At 39.0% G+C, this 21,633-nt stretch overlaps 1 protein-coding gene and 1 non-coding gene across 2 annotated transcripts in view; both read left to right on the forward strand.

Moving 5' to 3' along the window:
* LOC145783065 (baculoviral IAP repeat-containing protein 8-like) overlaps positions 1-21,633 on the forward strand; it is a 145,470-nt gene that overhangs the window by 19,867 nt on the left and 103,970 nt on the right. The window lies entirely within an intron of this gene.
* Positions 16,530-16,631, forward strand: LOC145783737 (U6 spliceosomal RNA). The gene has a single exon (XR_014290954.1). It is a non-coding gene; the product is annotated as a U6 spliceosomal RNA (small nuclear RNA).

Raw genomic sequence — 21,633 nt, forward strand, 5'->3', positions numbered from 1 at the left:
TAGGCTATACCCTAACGAATACCTGTGATAACCTTACTTCAGCTCGCCAATTGCATTATGTTACGTTTAGTTTCTGCAGGTAGTGAATCGAAACTTAACATTCTGCCCAAATTGCAACACTAAAGTTATGCTACATTTTATATCGCATTTCATACAAAATACAACACTATAAACAAATATAAAAAGTTACTAAACTGTTAAATTAGGCGGTCGCCCCCTCTGCCCCCTATCTCCTACGGCTATGTACAGAAGTAACATACAATAATATCAGTTTTTACCAGGGCTGAGGAGTCGGGCAACCCATATTACACATTTCTCAAATAAATTAAAATAATTCAATAATTAAACATTTTAATCAAAACAAAAAACTAGAAATACAGCACACAGTAAAAAGCTAATACACAAACAGCAAAAAATATTTATTGGCAATTGTCTCTATAATAACTTTGTGTGAGTTAGACCAGCACAATGTACCAATTCTTGGTCCTGGTCCTTATGTATACATTTTTATGAAACTTTACTATAAATTTAGCCTCATCGCCAGAAGTGTTATTTGGGCCACTGGCCCAAACTACACAAAACCACGTGGCCCGTAGGACACAACAGCATGGCGTTTTGTAATTTATCATTTTCCCATCAAATATAAAGAAATCAATTCAAAGCTTTCTGTCACACTATGCGCAGACTTTTTATTAATGTTTTAAGCTTTTAACGGCTTCAGGACAAAATATATTTTTAAATATTAATTATTGTGATCAACGTTGCTCTCGTTATGTTATCGTTGTTATTGTTGCTCTCACAATACGTCGTCCACTTAAGGTCAAAGAAAACGTTTCAAACTTTGTTGCATATATTACTATATTGCATAACGTTGCCTGGCAAAAATTGTGAAGTAGCCTACAACACAAAAACACAGCAATATTGGGAAAATAAATGTCATCATAATAATAATGACTTTTGTTTTTATCTTCAATTTTCAGCCATGATGTCACCTACTGGATGAACTTGATTCGGAGGACGAAAGCTGCAAAAAGGACTAAAAATACAACAACTGAACTGTTAACAAAACCAACCTAATGATTTTATGGAGAATGTCTTGTTTATCGGTAGGTCACGCTTCATTAACTTTTGGTGCAAAGTAACGTCAGACAATAACAACAGATAAAATAAATAAAATCAGCCGGATTTGGTAATTTGTATGATTTATTCATAAAGGTTTTGCCATTGTAAAAGTATTCTTCAGTATCTTATTCAAATAGAACTAGCTGATGGATTGTTGTATGACATAACTTTCCGTAACATTGATAAGTCCGAACGGAGATTAAGCGACATCAGCATTAGCAGCGTCTACTTTATTACACAACAACTATAAAATTAATGAGAAGATGACTGGATTCATCTTTGAAAATGCTCAGTTTTGGAAGACTAGGTACGACAAATTGATTGGACTAGACAAAATTGATGAAAGGATGATAAGATTCACAACATATTTTAAACCTTAAACCTCCTTAGTCTCTCTTAAACCTCCGTTCTGCCTTTTTTTTGTTGGGAGAATTTCAGATTTAATTTTTTTAGGATCGAATGCAGTCAAACGAATAAGATCATTAAATAAAACAAACAGGTTTGGCAACTAAATAAAAAAAATTATTTTATTATTTTCATTTGAATAAGAGTACTGATGAAGTCGCCTTTACGACGGAAAAAGGGTTACAAATAAAATTTATTTAGTTGCCAGACTTGATTGTTTTACTTGCTGATATTTGAAAATGCTCAATTTTGGAGGAGTGAAACTGCTGTCAAGCTAAACAACAAGATTGTTGATCAAAGCAAAAATTATGATTTTCTATCCGCAGTGCACTTCAAATGTGTTCGGTTGGAAATTCAAATAGTTAAAAGTTTTTAACGCTTTCCAACAAAATCAGAAAAGGAAAGTAAAATGTTGAAATGCAATCATCACATAAATTATTATTCTTACTTTCTGTGGATGTTTTGTGAGTAATTCCAATATGCGGCAATCATAATGGCAGCCAGAAGAAAAAAGCCAAGGTTGTAAATTACCATGTTCATTTTCTTCTCTTCATCCTCATTTGGATTAGAATTTGTCTAAAACATAAATGGTCAAGTAATGTGACGTAAAGTCTTTACGCTCCAGTGCAGCGACGAAGCTTTGGTAATTTTTAACAACAAAGTAACAATTTGAAATTAAAGAAAAATAAAACATAACGTATTGTTCGTACTTTTGTTTGTTTCTTCTGACTTTCGAGTTTGGCCTCTTCTAATATCCCGTCTATGCTGTCTTGTATCATTTTTTTGCAGAAAGTCAATTGTTGTTTTCTTATTCCTGTTCGAAGCAAATAACAAATAAAGTAAGCTTTTACACTCATCATAGTGTGTAGGGGCTTAGTCGGGAGAGGGTCAATTGCTCTCCGAACTATTTTAATAAAATACTTCAACCTGTGTTACAGCATCTTTTGACCGATTTTTACTATTGATTTAGGTTGAAAGTTATCTTAAAATACGCAATTTTGAGTTATTTCTTTCAAAATTTTCTGGAGGGCCCTCCGGGTGCTTTGTCTTCGTCGACTCGTTGCCGGATTTTATTTGCAAATAATACTGGTTTGCTCCCTTCCGACATTTTGTGCTGGCTACCCCCTGATAGTGTAGCCTATAATGTACGATGTACTTGTTTTACAAAAGTGAGCTAACTTTTCTAGTGACATTTACAGCTTTCATGAATGATGCATTTTTGATATGCCATAGGTACAACTTTTTACAGTAGGCCTACAAAAATTATATGGACCTTTCTAACTGAATCTTTTAGCGGAAAAAGTGTTTGGGAAAATATCCACTCGTTACTCTTCATACCAGTTAATCATTGAGCCATGCACGCCATAAAACCAAATTTGTTAAAAAAATCTCTGTTTTCACCAAACGTGTTTTTTCTTACGAAGGTCAGCAATTAAAAGCTGGGCCATTGATTTTTTCTACATTTTTTACCTTTACGTTACTTCATTTTACGTCACACTTGTCTGGTAATAGGTTTGCAATTGTAGGCTCTAGTAAAGACATGGTTTTTGTTTCATTTTTTCTCTTTGAGGCCACTTCTTTTTGGTGCCATCAAAACAGATATTATCGTAGGGACGTAGGCTCTAGTAGCTCGTATCCAAGCATTGGTATTGTCGATGACGTCAGATATCGCTTAGGGGGCTCAGTCTGTAGTAGAATAGACGTGGGAAAAAGTCACTTTCTATGGATGGTGGGGAACGTGGTTTATTTAATCTTTTTTTCGAGTCCCACTTTTCTCCCGAGACTTTTGTTTCCTATTTTTTTTCTCGAAAAAGTCTAAACTTTAAAGCCACGTTGGTATTCTTGAAGTACATCCTCAGCTTGCATGAGTAGACGGTCAAGAAGAATGCGAGCAAAAATCTTGCTTGTGATGCTTTAGAGCAGTGATTCTCAAACTGTGTGCCGCGGCACACTAGTGTGCCGCCACAGATTCTCAAGTGTGCCGCGAATCTTTTTGAAACTTTGGAAAAGAACTGTATAAATATTTAAAATAAGCCATTCAGACAAGCATGCGACTTAAAAGCGCTTTAACTCCTTCAATAGATGATAAATAAGCACATGTGACGATGAAACCAATTATAGCATTGCCGATACAGCAGGGTAATTGCCACGTCACTATTGGGCTGCTATGTTGGCTATTGCTATTCTTAACATTACTTCCCACCATTTGGAAGCAATAAATCAAGCAATATTTCTGCAGAAGAAGAACAGCTCATTGATTTACGAAACAACCCATTTTTTCAAACGCTGTTTCCACAAAAAAACTTGGATGCGTTTTGGCTGTTTGTTTCCAAATTCTATTTCATGATCCGTGCAAAAGCAATCAAAATTTTATTGCCATTTGCATCTTCATGGCTATGTGAACATGGCTTTTCTGTTTTGACTGAAATTAAAAGCTGTAAACGAAAGAGACTGCTTGAAATTGACGATGAAATTCGGGTACCGTATATGTTTTAATGTTTGTCAACAATGCAACCTCGTTTCAGTCGAAGCTTATATTGGTATAAACAAGCACATCCATCGCATTGACACGTGAAAATAATTTTTTTTAAAGCAATTTTTCTTCTTTTGTAAGTGTGCCGCGTGCGTTTTATATTTTTTCTAATGTGCCACAAGCTGAAAAAGTTTGAGAACCACTGCTTTAGAGAGAGATGCCACGTAATCAGAAATAAGCATTGTTAATATCGTTAGTGCAGCTTACCAACCTGTAAAGAAGGCATCAGTTTCTATGGCTTGATTCAATGTTTGGATGGGGTTAGAATGATGAAACTTCTGCAAATAATGAAGAAAATCAAGTTGCAATAAAGTAATGTTTAAACAGCATAAAAAAGTTTCCACTCTTTGCATGGCCTTTGAGGTCTATCAGCTACAGTACATTATGCAGAAGAAATACGACTGGTTTGTGATGAACGGACCATTCCGAAAGGTGTTTCATCAGATTAAATTTCCTACGTTTTCTTTTAATTTTTAAATAAATTTGTAGCACTAAAAGATCAGATGTCTTTTCCTTCCACCCTCAAGGATACCATCATCTCAGATAGTCTGCAGTGCCAAACAAGGTCTTCTATGAACAATGAAGTTTTGAACTAAGGTCTTCATTGTGTCGTGAACTAATACATACATTATTACGCAAGCTTATGGTACATTTAACAAACTAAATAGAACATCTAAATAAATATAAACAAATGAATTAAGCTTAGTACTTCAGACAAGTAAGATATCAACCTGAACCGCACCTCAACATAACAAGCAAGTAAACAGAGTGGAAGCGCCAACTCTACAGTTGCGTTGGCCAAAGGCATTATGCGTATTTATTTATTGTCCATTATGCATTATTGTCCATTCCACCGCGGAGTACTGCGCCCCTGTATGGTGTCGTAGTGCTCATATTCACTTGCTCGACAAACCCATCAACGACGCCTTGCGTATTGTATCGGGATGCCTGAAACCTACACCTACTGAGTTTTTACCAGTTCTTTCAGGCATCACCCCTGCTGAGCTTCGCCGGTCACTGGAGCTACTCCACGCGCTCCACAGCTACATCACCAGATCGGTAATACAGAAACGCCTTAAATCAAGAAGCCCCTTTGTCGCTCAAGCACAATCCTTGCTGGAGCACAACACCAGTGCCTCATCCTGGAACACTAATACATACCTGGCATGAGGAGTGGTCAAACAACACTTCCAGATTCCACACCTTTGTCCCTGACGCTGGACCCATGCCACCAGGAATGGAGCTCAGGCGACCTGCCTGGGTACGGTTGAATCACCTTCGCACGGGTACTCGGCGCTTTGCTTCCTTGATGCACAAATGGGGCCTATTAACATCTGCGGCATGCAACTGTGGTGCAGAGGAACAGACAGTAGATCACATCCCCTACCACTGCCCGACGTTTACTCCTCCAAGGGTAGTTGGCCTGTCAACGCTGGAGGACTCTACAATCAAGTGGCTGCTTGAAGAATGCCCGGACATTTGACCTCAATGAAATGTAGTCCTAAAACCAACCTCTCATACGAAAGAAGAAGAATTATGCGTAGAACGCGGCAAGAGTTTCTACTGTACAACGCAAATTACACGACATTCATCCATTTATAAAAATTACAGTACTATAAATACGCAAACGTTCAATTATAGTTCAGCTTTTTTGAATTTTTCTTTTTTATACGAACAGAACGCCAGTTTTTCTGTGTTTTCAATTCAACATTAGATTCAATAGGTTGCGTGTTGATAACCGTATAATTGTCAACAGAGCTCCTCTCACAAGTAAATTCACGTTCGACGTCTTCAGAAACATTTATAACTCTGGAGTTCACATCATTCGATTTCTCCACTTCAGCAGGGTTGACCGCTCGGCAAAGTCTCGTCCTGGCGCTTCCAAGTCTCTGGCAGATACAGTTGCTTCCCTTTCATTTGGAAACTTTACCACAGCATAGTTTGGATTTGCATTCACAAGTTGAACCTCGTCTGCTAGTGGATCGTACTTGTTGCGTACAAAACGTTTTATGAGTACCTTGTCTTCTTCAGTCAACCACGAAGGTACACATAACCCAAAAGTTGAGCGTCGTAGAAAGTTGAAAAGTCTTTCGTGAGGCGTTTCATCATTTGTGGCTCGTCGTCGTCGTCGTGTGAGCCTCTGGAGCCGAGGGTCTATCCTTTTACCACCCCAGATTCACGATGTTCCCGGACTACACTGGAAGGCTACTGGAGAGCAGCCAGTCTTTGGTTTCATCATCCACGACACGCAGACCTTCCACTCCGTTAGATGGCTTGAAGATGGAGCAGTCTTTGATGATGTGGTCTGCGGTCTGTTCCTCGGCACCACATTCACAGGAGGAGGAAGAGGCCATTCCCATTGGTGCATGGTTGAACGGAAAAGCCCGACGCCCGTACGGAGACGGTTGAGGCGCACCCATGCCTGTCTTGGTAGTGTCAGGCCGATGGGGCGCGTGTCGGTGTCGGGGATGAACGAATAGAGTCTGGTGGCGCTTGACTTCCATTCAGAACTCCATTTATGGTCCGCCCAAGTAGCCGCAGAGATGTCTTGTGCATCAGCTTCGTTGATGAGAAGTTGAGCGGCTGGCACGAATGGGTGTCTTGATTTCAGTCAACGGGGGCGCTCGTTTGGGAGAGCAGAGATCTTGTGGTGGAGCAGGTGGTTAGGCTCCAGGGCCTGTCGACCGAGGGACAGAGTGGCTTCTTCGCGACGAAGCTCAGCAGGTTGGATGCCAGCGAGAATGGGGAGATTGCCCAATGGTGTGGGACGCAGGCATCCGGTCACTGTGCGCAGGGCGCTGTTCATGGCAGTGTCGATGTTATGACAGTGAGCACTGCGGCACCAAACAGGTGCACAGTACTCTGCTGAGGAGTACACAAGGGCTAAGGTTGCTATACGCAAAGTGTCAGCCCTCGCCCCCCAGCTAGAGCCTGCCAGGCGCTTGAGTAGCGCAGCGCGGGGTGTCAGTTTCTTGCACAGTGACACCAAATGGTGGCGGTATGTGAGCGATCTGTCTAGTGTCACCCCTAGATATCTTGGTTCGGGGCAGAAGGACAGAGATTTTCCGTTGTTCTGGACGTGTAGCTCACGATCAGCTTCCCGATTGTGGAGGTGGAAAGCTGCTGCCACAGTTTTGGTTTCGCTGAGTTTCAGTCGCCAGTTCTGGAGATAAGCTGAGAGAGTGTTCATGTCCTGGCTCAAGGTGTCTTCTAGATTTTCCCACGACTTTGTGGAGTGGAAAATTGCCAGGTCATCCGCGTAAGCGTATTTTACGACACGACGACGATTTGTGGCTGTGCATAATAACCATCGAAGTGAATGCAATACTTCAGGAACAACCAATTTCCAATTTGCAATTTTTAGTGCGAAGAGCTAACTTAATTGCATTCCAAACAACACCATTATAACATTCGCACTGTGAATTGCCACGCGAATTATACACTGAAGAATATGTTGTGGATACATAGGCGTAGCCAGGGGGGGGGGGGGGCGAAAGTGGCCTCCCCCCCAAATTTTCCAAGTTTGAATTCCGAAGTTGAGCCCTTTGTTGAAAATATAATAAAATTTGTAGAAATTTATATTGTTTTTCAAGACATCTGGCTATTAACTCCCCTCAGGACTTATTTTAGACACACAGAAAGACACCAATAAATTTTGCAAATCGTAAATCGCGCAAAGTTTACGCGATTTACGCTTCTTTTAACTAATCTGTGGAAGCAATTTCAGAATCGCTTACTCGGTTGGATTTTTGTGTAGTTTTTTAGTTTTTGTGTAGCTGAATTTTTCGGTGTTCTTTAATTTTAGCCATAGTTTTTTCCCGTAGGTGTGCAAGAGCTATCTTTAATAAGTTAATAGCTGTTTATCTGCTAATAAATTTCATGCAAATATTACCCTAAAAGTGTTTCCAGAAAGCGCTATAATCTATTATTTTAGTGTAATTTTGCAAAAATTTTCCGGGGGAGCACGCCCCCGGACTCCCCTTCAATATACGCGTGCCTTCGGCACGCTCCAACCCCATACCACTTTTATTGCTTCCTTTGCTCAACCCACCAGGATACGCCACTGCACTGCAAATCAGGTGGCGATGTCTTTAATCAAACACTTTGTCGTTCTCATCGATCCATCAAATATTTGGCCCCCACAAAATTTTTTTCTGGCTAAGCCACTGTGTGGATATGCCTCTCTCGCTTAGGAACTGTTTCATCATCTATCGAGTATGGCAAGTTATTATAAGAACAATGGATTTGCCATACTCGATAGATGATGTGAAAAGATTGGTCACAAATTGCAAAGTTTGTTAATTTGTCGTGAGCTAATCCATATTTTATTACGCAAGCTTATACTAGCTTTAACAAACTAAATGGAACATCTAAATAAATATAAACAAATGAATTAGTACTTCAGACAAATAAGATTATCCACCGGAACCGCACCTTAACATAACATAATAATAATGTTATGGTTTCATTTATTGTCGCTCTACAACAGCTAAGGTCTTTTAGCGACAGGGCTCATTTTGTCATTTAAATCAGGTTTACGATGTTATCACATTATTACCCGACTCATTCTCACTGCTCTATGCAGAAGAGAACACAATCGGTACCGTTTTTAAAGTCTTCGGTTTGACCCGACCTGGAATCGATCTCAGATCTACCAGCACCAGAGCCGAAGGCGTAACCACTCGGCCAGTGAGCTGGTCCTCAACATAACAAGCAAGTAAACAGAGTGGAAGCGCAACTCAACAGTTGCGTTGGCCAAAGGCATTATGCGTGGAACGCGGCAAATTACACGGTACATTGCATGCACGTCATTAAGCATTTTGGTTTTTGTGAACATTTTTTCACCTTTATCTTCAGACAACTACGAACGAAGAAATGCACAAGCGACAAAAAGGCCTCACCTTAACTACATTGTCGACAAATTTTGTAGTTTCCTCAAACTCTTCAAGGTTGTTTGCGCTGAAATAATAAAATAACAAAAACGTTCTTTTAAAAGTTACTTCATCGAAATTGATCGAAAAAACGATCTGTGTGAATTGCAAAATAAAGATTAGACAAATACTTTACTTTGGTGCGTTACTTACAAGTATCTAAAACTGACAACAGGATTAGATTCATTTACAAGCAAAGATGAGTTGAAAGCTTTTAGGCTACTGTAACAGTTCTTTAAAACGAAAACTTTTATTCTTTTGGCAGAAAACCACAATAAGCTTTTATAACAATTTTTGCTTTACCAAAATTTATTATTATATCACTTAAGAAAGTTTTTTTGATGTTTTTCATTGATTTTCAAAATCTAAGTGACCTCGCAAACCAAGGGCCGACAAATTTTTGGTAATCATGTGCCAACTTCAAGGCTTTCAATAATTAGTGTGCTAACAATAGTTAAGGGAGGCAAACAGGAAAACGCAGACCTTAACCCTATATGATGGATGGAGTTAATGTTTTTAATAAAAAAAATTATTCAAACGTTTTTTTTTTGTACGATATGAGACACAGTCCAAAACCAAATGTATGACAACCGACAAAACTAACAACACACTCAATCTCACTCTCTATGGGAAACAAATAGAACAAGTATCAGAATTCATATATCTTGGCCACCGACTATCCGCAACCAACGATGGAAAGACTGCAGTGCAACACCGAATTGGTTTAGGCTGGGCAGCATTTGAAAAAAACAAAAAGATTCTAACATCCAATAGACTCCCAATCAAACTGAAAGCAAAAATTTTCAACACCTACGTTTTACCAGTCGTGCTGTACGGTCTAGAATGCGTAAATTGGACATCATCAACAATGAAAAAACTCACTACCTTCCAAAATCACATCATGAGAAGCATGACCAACAAAAGGTTACTTGATCACACGAAAATAGATCTTCTAACTATGACAAAACTACATCCAATTGCAGCAATAATAAAATCAAAAGTTTTAAAACTGTTCGGCCACACTAAAAGATCACAATTCGGAATCAGCAAAGTTTGCACAGAAGGCAAAGTAGAAGAAAAAAGAAAACGTGGCAGACTACCAAAACGATGGCAAGACAACATTCAATCATGGACCGCACTCCACTTGACGACACTGGGCGAGTTGGCTCAAAATCGCCACTCTTGGAAGCAAATAAGCCATGTTGATGCGCAATCTGCCGCAGGCGGAGATGATGACTGATGATGATGACCTAATACAATATGAGACACAATATTAATTTTTTTTTCAAAATGATTTTAATTACCTCAAAAGGCTTTAGCATTTATCAGAGACTAGGCCCGAAGAATAGAGGGTCTCAAAATGAAGGTGTGTGGAGGCTATCTACTTCCTGTTGAGAGGTATGGGGGAAGGGGGAGTCCATCAAAGTTATTTTAAAAATTGACAAATTAATTCGTTGCACTTGACAGGGAAATTAAAGGTATCTGTTTTATTCAATATTTTTTAATTATCTGTTTTATTATTATCACTCACAGTAAAAAAACACCCAGAAGGGTGTCAACTTTACTTCTTTTTGGATGTATGCTATGCGTCTTTGCCTTATCAAGATGCGTCTAGATGCAGTGCTGTATTCGAGGGTATACGGCGGTATACGCAGTATACTCTCTGCTTTTTCAAGCAACTATAGTATAGCCTCTGGTTTTCTAAAGAGAGTGCCTATGCTATCCTTACTGATTCTTGACCACTACTAGATCCCAAATTTGTTATAAGGATAAAAATGTAGATTCCTCTCGGCAGGCTGTTTGGAATGTATTCATAGAAAAATAAAGAATTTTGTACCATTCGTCCAATTTTGATGTTGATAATTCATTTTATGGTAAAATAAAGATTTATATTTGGCAAGTTGTGTATTATTTATCATTTTGGCTAATCTGGCAGTAGGCTACACCATGTGCTTTTTTACGAATACAGCACTGGCTAGATGCCAATGGAAATTACTTGCGTGCCAAGTGTGGCCATCGAGTCGTAAGCTAGACTGTCAATACCTGCCTTAAACGGCATGTTGAACATTTTAAACAAAGTAGCAATCTTTATAATTAAGCAGGTACCTTTCACTTTGACAAGCTGCAGCTGTGGCCAAGCCAAGTAAAAGAGCCTCAAGAATGTTCTTCTGTTTTGTTAAAAGCATTATTTTCAATAGCCTATTCAGCCGTAGGTTGCCAATAGCCTTATGTCTTATTAATTCTTCCCCTGAAAAAAAAAAATTTTGCACTAATGCCACAAAAACACATTTGTGATAAAAGTTTAGTGTTTCCTGTAGTAAGTTACAGCAGGATGACCGTGGCTTTGAGAGTAGTGTTGGTCAGATATTCAAGTACCGAGGCTTTGTCTCTTGTCAGGTCTACATTCAGTTGTAGCATAATGCCTTTTGTTAAGGTGGATATAGCCTACATGTCCTAGCAAGAGCACATGATCAGGGGAGGCATTACACCTAACAACCTGCTATGTCTGTAACCTTTAATTCTTATATTTCATTTACCTCACGAAGAAAAACGACATAAAAATTTATTAAGTCATATTTTCACAATTCGCTATCTAAGTATTGCAACTAACGTAAGAAGATTACTAATGTAAAACGTATCACTCTGCTGCAGAAAAATGTAAACGGCTTGACCAGGTCTAAAATCGACATACGACAACCGTTGGTGAAGGCCAACAAAGCAATAGCTGTACTTTTTCAGGAGACACATGTCACCAACAGTGCTGTTCTGTAGATTCGCGGACAGGGTCATGTGATCGCCATCTCTCCCCCCCGAAATTCACCAGTGGTGGGCTCTATGTTCAGTGATGGTACCTAAAATCATCTACCCCGTTATAGCTCAATGGTTATGCGCTGGTTCGGCCTTTGGGGTGTGCGTCGGAACTACGCATTTCAGGACTGTTCTCCTTTCAGCGGGTAGTGGATGAAATAATTTCCGGCAACAACTCTTCCATAGTTATCAGAAACTTCACCCTGTCAATCAAAAGTCAAAAGCCTCGACAAGTATGCGAAACTGCCGGGAATAATCTACCAAGGCGTTGTCAGTTCGAGAATGATGATTAGGCTATGTGCCTGATCTGATACAGACGTTGGCGATCATGGTCTTCCATACTTCTCTGTCAGTTGCCATTCGTATGAAATCGTTCGTTTTGACTGTTGTGTTTGTGGCCCATTGATTCAAGCTGTTTAAATAAGTTCACCTTTGTCGACCTCTGCTTCTTTTTCCCTGCATCATCCCCAATAGTGCTAATTTTCCAAATCTCCATGTCTGTGGATATGACCTACAAATTGCATCTGGCGCCTTCTAACTGTTGTTATTAATCTCCTTTCTGCATTTGCCAATTTCATAACTTCGTCATTACTCTTCTTTTTAGTCCAAAGATACCATCAACATCCTTCTGAGAAACCACATCTCAGCAACCTCTAGTCTTTTCTTCACATCTTTGCTTATTTGGAGTCTCTTTTCTTCATTGCGTTATACCTGGTGGGATATAAACGCTTCTTTGGCCTGGTGGGATATAAATACTTCTTTGGCCTGGTGGGATATAAACACTTCTTTACCTGGTGGATTACGAGTAGGGGCTAGGCACCGTCCGTCAGGTACAATGTACATAATTGCTACAGTTCGAGAAATGAGAATAAAGATTCAAAAGCAAGCGAGAAGCCTTTTTATATTTCACTTGCCGCATCGGGCATCATCACCATCACGTGATTGTTGTTTTCCTTCTTTCCACGTTGGAAATTGTTCTCTATTCTTCTCTCGTTTGTACTTTGGAGTCTCTTTTCTTCATGGCGTGAAGTCAATTTCGGTTGCAGCTTATGGTTTTCGCGCGTTTTCAATTTGGGTATTCGCGCATTTTCAATTTGGATTTTCGCGCTTTTGACGTCAGAGGCAACGTAGCATATGATTGGTTGGTGGTGTCATTTTAGTCAATTTCAGTGGCAGAATTTTTACTTGTTAAAGTAGCTACCTTGTGTGTGCGATGTGCGTGCTGTACTTACCTGGTGTGATGTAAACGCTTCTTTGCCCTGGTGGGTCACGAGTAGGGGCTAGGCACCGTCCGTCAGGTACAATGTCAGTTAGCAGGGCAGCAGGCTTGGTAGTTTCACTCATAAATTATGTTTTCTGTTTATGCGGTTAAATTGGCAACAAGTTCTTCAAAGTGGTACGATGTTTTCATTTTACAGTGTTAGTACAAAAGTCAGTGATTTAAATGCTTTTCTTAGTGGCAATAAATAAGTAATAAACAAATCTAAAAAATAAAAGTCTTAATCTAATTAAGTCTAAAAAATAAAAGTTGTCAGTTCGAGAATGATGATTAGGCTATGTGCCTGATCTGATACAGACGTTGGCGATCATGGTCTTCCATACTTCTCTGTCATTTGCCATTCGTATGAAATCGTTCGTTTTGACTGTTGTGTTTGTGGCCCATTGATTCAAGCTGTTTAAATAAGTTCACCTTTGTCGACCTCTGCTTCTTTTTCCCTGCATCATCCCCAATAGTGCTAATTTTCCAAATCTCCATGTCTGTGGATATGACCTACAAATTGCATCTGGCGCCTTCTAACTGTTGTAATTAATCTCCTTTCTGCATTTGCCAATTTCATAACTTCGTCATTACTCTTCTTTTTAGTCCAAAGATATCATCAACATCCTTCTGAGAAACCACATCTCAGCAACCTCTAGTCTTTTCTTCACATCTTTGCTTATTTGGAGTCTCTTTTCTTCATTGCGTTATACCTGGTGGGATATAAACGCTTCTTTGGCCTGGTGGGATATAAACACTTCTTTGGCCTGGTGGGATATAAACACTTCTTTACCTGGTGGATTACGAGTAGGGGCTAGGCACCGTCCGTCAGGTATAATGTACATAATTGCTACAGTTCGAGAAATGAGAATAAAGATTCAAAAGCAAGCGAGAAGCCTTTTTATATTTCACTTGCCGCATCGGGCATCATCACCATCACGTGATTGTTGTTTTCCTTCTTTCCACGTTGGAAATTGTTCTCTATTCTTCTCTCGTTTGTACTTTGGAGTCTCTTTTCTTCATGGCGTGAAGTCAATTTCGGTTGCAGCTTATGGTTTTCGCGCGTTTTCAATTTGGGTATTCGCGCATTTTCAATTTGGATTTTCGCGCTTTTGACGTCAGAGGCAACGTAGCATATGATTGGTTGGTGGTGTCATTTTAGTCAATTTCAGTGGCAGAATTTTTACTTGTTAAAGTAGCTACCTTGTGTGTGCGATGTGCGTGCTGTACTTACCTGGTGTGATGTAAACGCTTCTTTGCCCTGGTGGGTCACGAGTAGGGGCTAGGCACCGTCCGTCAGGTACAATGTCAGTTAGCAGGGCAGCAGGCTTGGTAGTTTCACTCATAAATTATGTTTTCTGTTTATGCGGTTAAATTGGCAACAAGTTCTTCAAAGTGGTACGATGTTTTCATTTTACAGTGTTAGTACAAAAGTCAGTGATTTAAATGCTTTTCTTAGTGGCAATAAATAAGTAATAAATAAATCTAAAAAATAAAAGTCTTAATCTAATTAAGTCTAAAAAATAAAAGTTGTCAGTTCGAGAATGATGATTAGGCTATGTGCCTGATCTGATACAGACGTTGGCGATCATGGTCTTCTATACTTCTCTGTCAGTTGCCATTCGTATGAAATCGTTCGTTTTGACTGTTGTGTTTGTGGCCCATTGATTCAAGCTGTTTAAATAAGTTCACCTTTGTCGACCTCTGCTTCTTTTTCCCTGCATCATCCCCAATAGTGCTAATTTTCCAAATCTCCATGTCTGTGGATATGACCTACAAATTGCATCTGGCGCCTTCTAACTGTTGTTATTAATCTCCTTTCTGCATTTGCCAATTTCATAACTTCGTCATTACTCTTCTTTTTAGTCCAAAGATATCATCAACATCCTTCTGAGAAACCACATCTCAGCAACCTCTAGTCTTTTCTTCACATCTTTGCTTATTTGGAGTCTCTTTTCTTCATTGCGTTATACCTGGTGGGATATAAACGCTTCTTTGGCCTGGTGGGATATAAACACTTCTTTGGCCTGGTGGGATATAAACACTTCTTTACCTGGTGGATTACGAGTAAGGGCTAGGCACCGTCCGTCAGGTACAATGTACATAATTGCTACAGTTCGAGAAATGAGAATAAAGATTCAAAAGCAAGCGAGAAGCCTTTTTATATTTCACTTGCCGCATCGGGCATCATCACCATCACGTGATTGTTGTTTTCCTTCTTTCCACGTTGGAAATTGTTCTCTATTCTTCTCTCGTTTGTACTTTGGAGTCTCTTTTCTTCATGGCGTGAAGTCAATTTCGGTTGCAGCTTATGGTTTTCGCGCGTTTTCAATTTGGGTATTCGCGCATTTTCAATTTGGATTTTCGCGCTTTTGACGTCAGAGGCAACGTAGCATATGATTGGTTGGTGGTGTCATTTTAGTCAATTTCAGTGGCAGAATTTTTACTTGTTAAAGTAGCTACCTTGTGTGTGCGATGTGCGTGCTGTACTTACCTGGTGTGATGTAAACGCTTCTTTGCCCTGGTGGGTCACGAGTAGGGACTAGGCACCGTCCGTCAGGTACAATGTCAGTTAGCAGGGCAGCAGGCTTGGTAGTTTCACTCATAAATTATGTTTTCTGTTTATGCGGTTAAATTGGCAACAAGTTCTTCAAAGTGGTACGATGTTTTCATTTTACAGTGTTAGTACAAAAGTCAGTGATTTAAATGCTTTTCTTAGTGGCAATAAATAAGTAATAAATAAATCTAAAAAATAAAAGTCTTAATCAATCTAACGCAGGGGTCACCAACCTTTTTTGCATGCGGGCCACTTTGGCACTAAGGAGAGCTGTGGCGGGCCGTACTAATAAAATTTTAGGTAGGTTGACTCTTATGCTAGAAAAGAACGCATTTCGTACCCAGTACCAAGCGTTACATGTTGTTCATATGTATTATGTATATTAGAATACCGCAGCAACAAAATTAATCGAACAACGCTACTGCCAGGCCAAGCTCCTTTTACAACACTTTTGACTTTTTTAACAATGCCTAATAAACGAGGCCACTTGTTTTGTGCACTTATAGCGAGGCGAGTGGTTTCATCAGAATATTCATCGCCAAGCAAGAGTGGTGTTGTCACTTCGCTTCACAAATGATATCTTGCAATTAAACAAGGAAATGTTGGACACATCGCAATACATGCAACAATAGTGACCTGCAAACATATCAGCAAAAATAGGCTCCAATAACAGGGAAAAAGACACCAGGCACCATGAAACAGACGCTTGTGGAAATCACCGAAAAATCGTAATTCTATCGTAACTCATGAACAGCCTTCCCTCTAAAAAAGCAATGAGTTGGTTTTTCATCTTTTCTGTGAGAGTGTATAAAACCGTCTTTCTTTTATTATAGACAACTGTCACTTGCGGTGCTTATCAGCGTGGCAAGAATTTGTTGATTAACAACATTTTGCAGTACTTGCTTCGGCAGTACATTTACATTACACTAAAAGTCTAAAATTGGAACGATACAGAGAACATTAGCATGGTCCCTGCGCACGGATGACACGCATAATCGTGAAGCGTTCCATATTTCTTTAAAAAAAAAACATTTTGCTATACTAAGCTAAATATCGTCGTAATACAATCAGAAAAAGTCTTTAAATTTATATACAATATTTTGCCAATTTATTATAAATTGAGTTGGCACACCGACCTATTTTGCCAACAAAAACTTGTATAAAGAGAACACTGTTCGTGAAACACAATAACGGTGAAACGCACACTAGTGTTTAGATGACATTTGCAAACTTTAAATAAGCAACCCTATGCTCACAGAAATTGGAAAACAGACTTTTTAATCAACCACTGGGACAGTGTGGCTGGACATTTAGTGGACAATGTCCAGTGGACATCGCATTGGAATAACTTTAAGCAACCCCCACCTAGAATTACAATCTGATTGGTCGGTAGCTGAAATCGTATGCAAAGCGAAAATATGCTTCCCGGAAAGTATTTTTTGCCTTCATGCTCTTTAACTCCTCAAAAAAAGTATTTTTGGTTATACTTGTACGCTGATACCTTCCGCGGTCCGCCAGTTGGTGACCCCTGATCTAACGGAATAACTTTACACGCATCATCAGCAACATTCATATTTTGTCCTTTCAATCGTCATCTGTATGGCTTAACTATCCCAATGAGGCTTACATGGCTTCGTAGCAAGAAAAATTTGAAAGCCTGTTTTCTGATAGTCTGTAAAATCACAGAAAAGGATGGAAGGCATGAAAATATAAAACATACGAAACGCGATTAGTAAAATGTTTAATAAATAACAATAAATTATTAAAATCATGTGCCACATTTCGTATGAAACGTGATTTGAACAGAAGTCTAAAAAGCTTCAGAGATTGAAAACTTGTAATAATAAAATAAAATGTAAAAATGAAGCCTTTTACAAATACAACACACGCTTTATCATTGAGTAAGTGTTGGTCTTTTTGTTAACGCAAAAATCATTTACCTTGGCCCAGATTGAACTTCTCTCGAATGATCAGTTGCAGATATTATGGTAGGATTGTAAAGTACCGGTCTTCTCACATTGGGAAGTCTAGCAAAGATATCATGAACGAAAGAAGGTCCCTTTTGTTGAAAGACTTATTCACACATGAGGAACCATTTGGCGTGCTCCTCCCATGGATTGTCATCCCGATCCCCGTTCTGCAATCCTCCATTGCAATACCAGCACTTCGCACGATCCTTCTCTCCAAGGTGGTACCTCCCTGCATCCACAATCTCTTGAGGAGAGGCACGAATTCTATGCACTGGCCAAGTGCCTGGGTTGTCCAAAAACGTCTGCAAACGAGAATGAGCTTCCCTCATGTGCGGATTGGTTGGATTCTGGCAAGGAAACATCGCTTTGAGATTTCGCTTTTCTTCTTCACTCAGATGTTGTGATGTAGGTTGTCTGTTATCGCTCGAAGTTGGAGAATCGTATGTGTTGGTTGCTGTAGAAGACTGCCTGCCACTAGAAAAAGCCATTGCAGCATTTGCTGGACAGTTTTTTCGAGAAGCATTTAAAGGCATACTAAATGAAATTTTCAAACGAGAATTAAGCATTAAAACGCGTAAGCTGAACATTCAAGAATACATTTCAAAAAGAATTACCGAAAAACATTTGTTTTCAAAGGCACTGGCAAGGCCCAAAGTCCAATGTTTTATTTATTTTTAATTTTTTCAAAATGAGTAAATGACCAAAAAGTGCAAACACTGCTCGAGAATACGTCATTATCGACAGCAACAGGTTTTTTTTTAAGGTTTGGTTTGGGTGACCGCTAAGTAGTTTTAAGAGACCGCAAGTGTTTCATTTAAATACCAAATAATAGCCACATTTGCTTGAACGAATTATTTATTAGGCTACTGGCAGTGCACAATCACAGTAGTTTAAGTCAGAGAAGAGTCCAGAAGAAATAGAATTACCTCAAATCTAGGTTTCGCAAGAAAAGCAATTATTACGTTATTTCTGATTTCAAAGGTTACTTTAGGACGAACATTAATCTCTAAAGATGCGGTACAAACCTAGGCATTTAAACTACATACAATTAACGCAACATAAAATGAATTATTCGACAAGGCACAGCTTAAATGATTGTGACAGCGACCAAACAGCCTGCCCAACACGGCCGCCAAACAAGTTTGCTGCACAATCCAACAAAGTGTGCTTGTTGGTAGGCACTTTTACGTATTGCACTGCCCGAAGAGGTAACCGCAACCATGCGTATCGTATAAGACATTACTGGTGTTTTACATTACATTACTTTTGTGAATAACTCTTTGATTCAGCTGTTAGCTGTACCTCCACTCATGGCCACCTAAAGATACGGCCTGATTTGTCACATTTTGCAGAAATTTCCAGGTTTTTCTAACTTTGGGCGAACGTTTAAATAAATTTTTCTAAAAATTAGATGTTTACGCTTTCTTTATTCTTTTCTCCAGATGACACAATAGGTTTTAACATCCTCACATGTTGAAAAACAAAGAAAATTTGATTTTGTAAATTTTAGTCAGACTGTTAATTTTGAATAACAGTCTGATTTTGCGTTTTTCAACTTACTTTTTCTCATTTGCTACTGCTTCCCCAAGGCAACAAAAAAGTTTTTTGTCATTAGGAAACCGCAAAAAGTAAAAACATCTCAAAAAATGTCAGTCAAGCACTAGCAGTAGCTGTAATTAAAATCTGCAAAATGTGACAAATCAGGCCGCATCTCCAGGTGGCCATGCTCCACTTTACTTTTTTCCGGACGTGAACTATTGATCGTAGGCTATATTCGTATTATCGACAAGACATAGCGGGAAACAACCATTACTTTTTTACTGTAGTTGCAAGTCCAAATTTTGGGAAACCGCTGGAGAAATTTAGGGGACCGTTTCGGTCCCCCAAAACACCTTAAAAAAACACTGGACAGCAATAACAAAAGCCACGTTACCACATCTGATGTTTTAACATCAGATCTGATGTTTTGAGCAAACTGTCTGGTGTTTTGATATTAAAATCTGATGTTTTGATGTACATACTTACATAGCCTACAGTTAAATCGCCCGCAGTAACAACTATTGCGCGATCAGCTGATTGCTAGTCTATAGTGACGTAGACTGTACAGTCGCACGCTGCGCTGCTCACGCCCATTCCCGTGTTGAAAGCTCTGACTCAAGCACGCGCGGAATGCTGATCAGACCAAAATGGGGCAAAATTTTATTGAAAATCGTTTTTTTATGGTAGCATGTTAAACACAAAGAACATGTACAATCGCCAAGTCAGATTTTTCTTTTAATATCTCCTTAAAGGAGCAGCAGCAGCAACATTTCAAAAACTGTTTAGTCGTGGTGAAGTAACAAAATGACTTTTAGGTTGACTGCTGCTGCTAGCACTCATGTTTATGCGAGATTTTCTTCCAAATTGAAACCCTGCAATAATATGAAAGTATTTTGAACCGAGGCGTTGATGACGTACAAAATGTCTGGTGTTGGTGTTGTGCATTTATGCAAAATGACAAGTGACAATGACCACCGATGTTCGATTGTTCGGGTGTTGAATGCCGATCTAGTGCATAAAATGTTGCATAATTACTTGAACTACTTTTGTGTATATTATTTAAGTTTAAAGCGTAAAAATCCCCACTTTAAACAAACTCACATTTCCAAGTTAATCCTGTGAGGTTGCGAACATTTTGATGGTTTTGTTGCCGCTGTATCAATGTTGCAAATAAAGACACTGATGATGATCAGAATCGTGATTGTGACGATCAATGGACTGAATGAATGCTAGTCTGCAAACAAATCGTTATTGAAGACCACAGAAAACATTCCGAAAAAGGCTTTAAAAAGATTCAAAGCCAATAAATCCACCGAAGCAATCTGTTTCAACCTGTTGGTCAGCAGTGATACGCTCACATCATTCCACCATGTAGCATTCTTAGCCAGTGGTGAGGGGGCGTACGCAAGAAGGAGGGCATTGTATCATTTTCTCCACCTTCTATAGTTTTTTTTAGAAATAATTTAGCAACTTAATTTGAAGTTGACTGGCTTTAGTGTGACTTGAACATATTAAGGTGTTTCCCCTTGCAAAAAATCGATTTGAATCGAATAGCCCCCCACCCTTAAAAAATCTTTTGTAAGGCCCTATTCGTGAATGTAATCAAAGGTACATGACCATTAGTAGTAACGGGAAACTTGAACTTCAGAAATATTTGTTGATTTTCAGTGACTTTTACTATTACTTTTACTATTACTTTATTTTCAGTGACTTTTACTATTACCAAACATATGTCAATCTGTGACATATGCAAAGCGACGACTGATATTTTCAAATTTCAAACTTTATCAGAAAACTGTCAAAACAGTGTTTCAGTTTGTATTAAATTTAGGCCTCCAACCAACATCAGGTCAATAGAGAACGATTTTTTTATTTGCTCTTCTAGCACGAAAAAAAATCGAGTAATTACACATAATTCAGAAAGTACAGGCAGCACGCAATAACCTTATGACCAATAGCAAACAACTTGTTCTGCCACAAACCATTTGTTTGCTTTGCTGGCACTCAATGCAATGTTGTTGGAACTGCACTTTATTTGCTGTCAAACTATTAAATTTCTTTGTGTCTTTTTTGCGTAAATTTGCGTTACTTTTTTGCAAACGATTGTAGAATAATGAGCACGGGTCGTCCAACTGCTTACAAAAGATGAGGAACCAATCTTTGCTAGACCTGTAAACCCAATACACATTTCGTATGATGACGATTATGTGCTTGTTGGCGATCATGGTCTTCCAAACTTTTCTGTCATTTGACATTCGTATAAAATTATTGGTTTTACTTTTGACTGTTCAGTTTCGTTAAATTCCATTTCGTATACTCCACCGATTCATAAACTGTACTCCCCTGTGGTTACAATACAATTTACCGATGCGGAAACACGTCTAAAAACTAGCAGATTACAACCTTTACGTGTAAACGTACCATACGAAACTACACATTTCGTATTTTTGTCCCCACTGCGAACAACAAAGCACAAATCGAAACGACGAGAAGCAAGCAAATACCACTTG

This window comes from Aplidium turbinatum, chromosome 14, assembly GCF_918807975.1.
Source record: "Aplidium turbinatum chromosome 14, kaAplTurb1.1, whole genome shotgun sequence".
Classification (NCBI taxonomy): domain Eukaryota; kingdom Metazoa; phylum Chordata; class Ascidiacea; order Aplousobranchia; family Polyclinidae; genus Aplidium; species Aplidium turbinatum.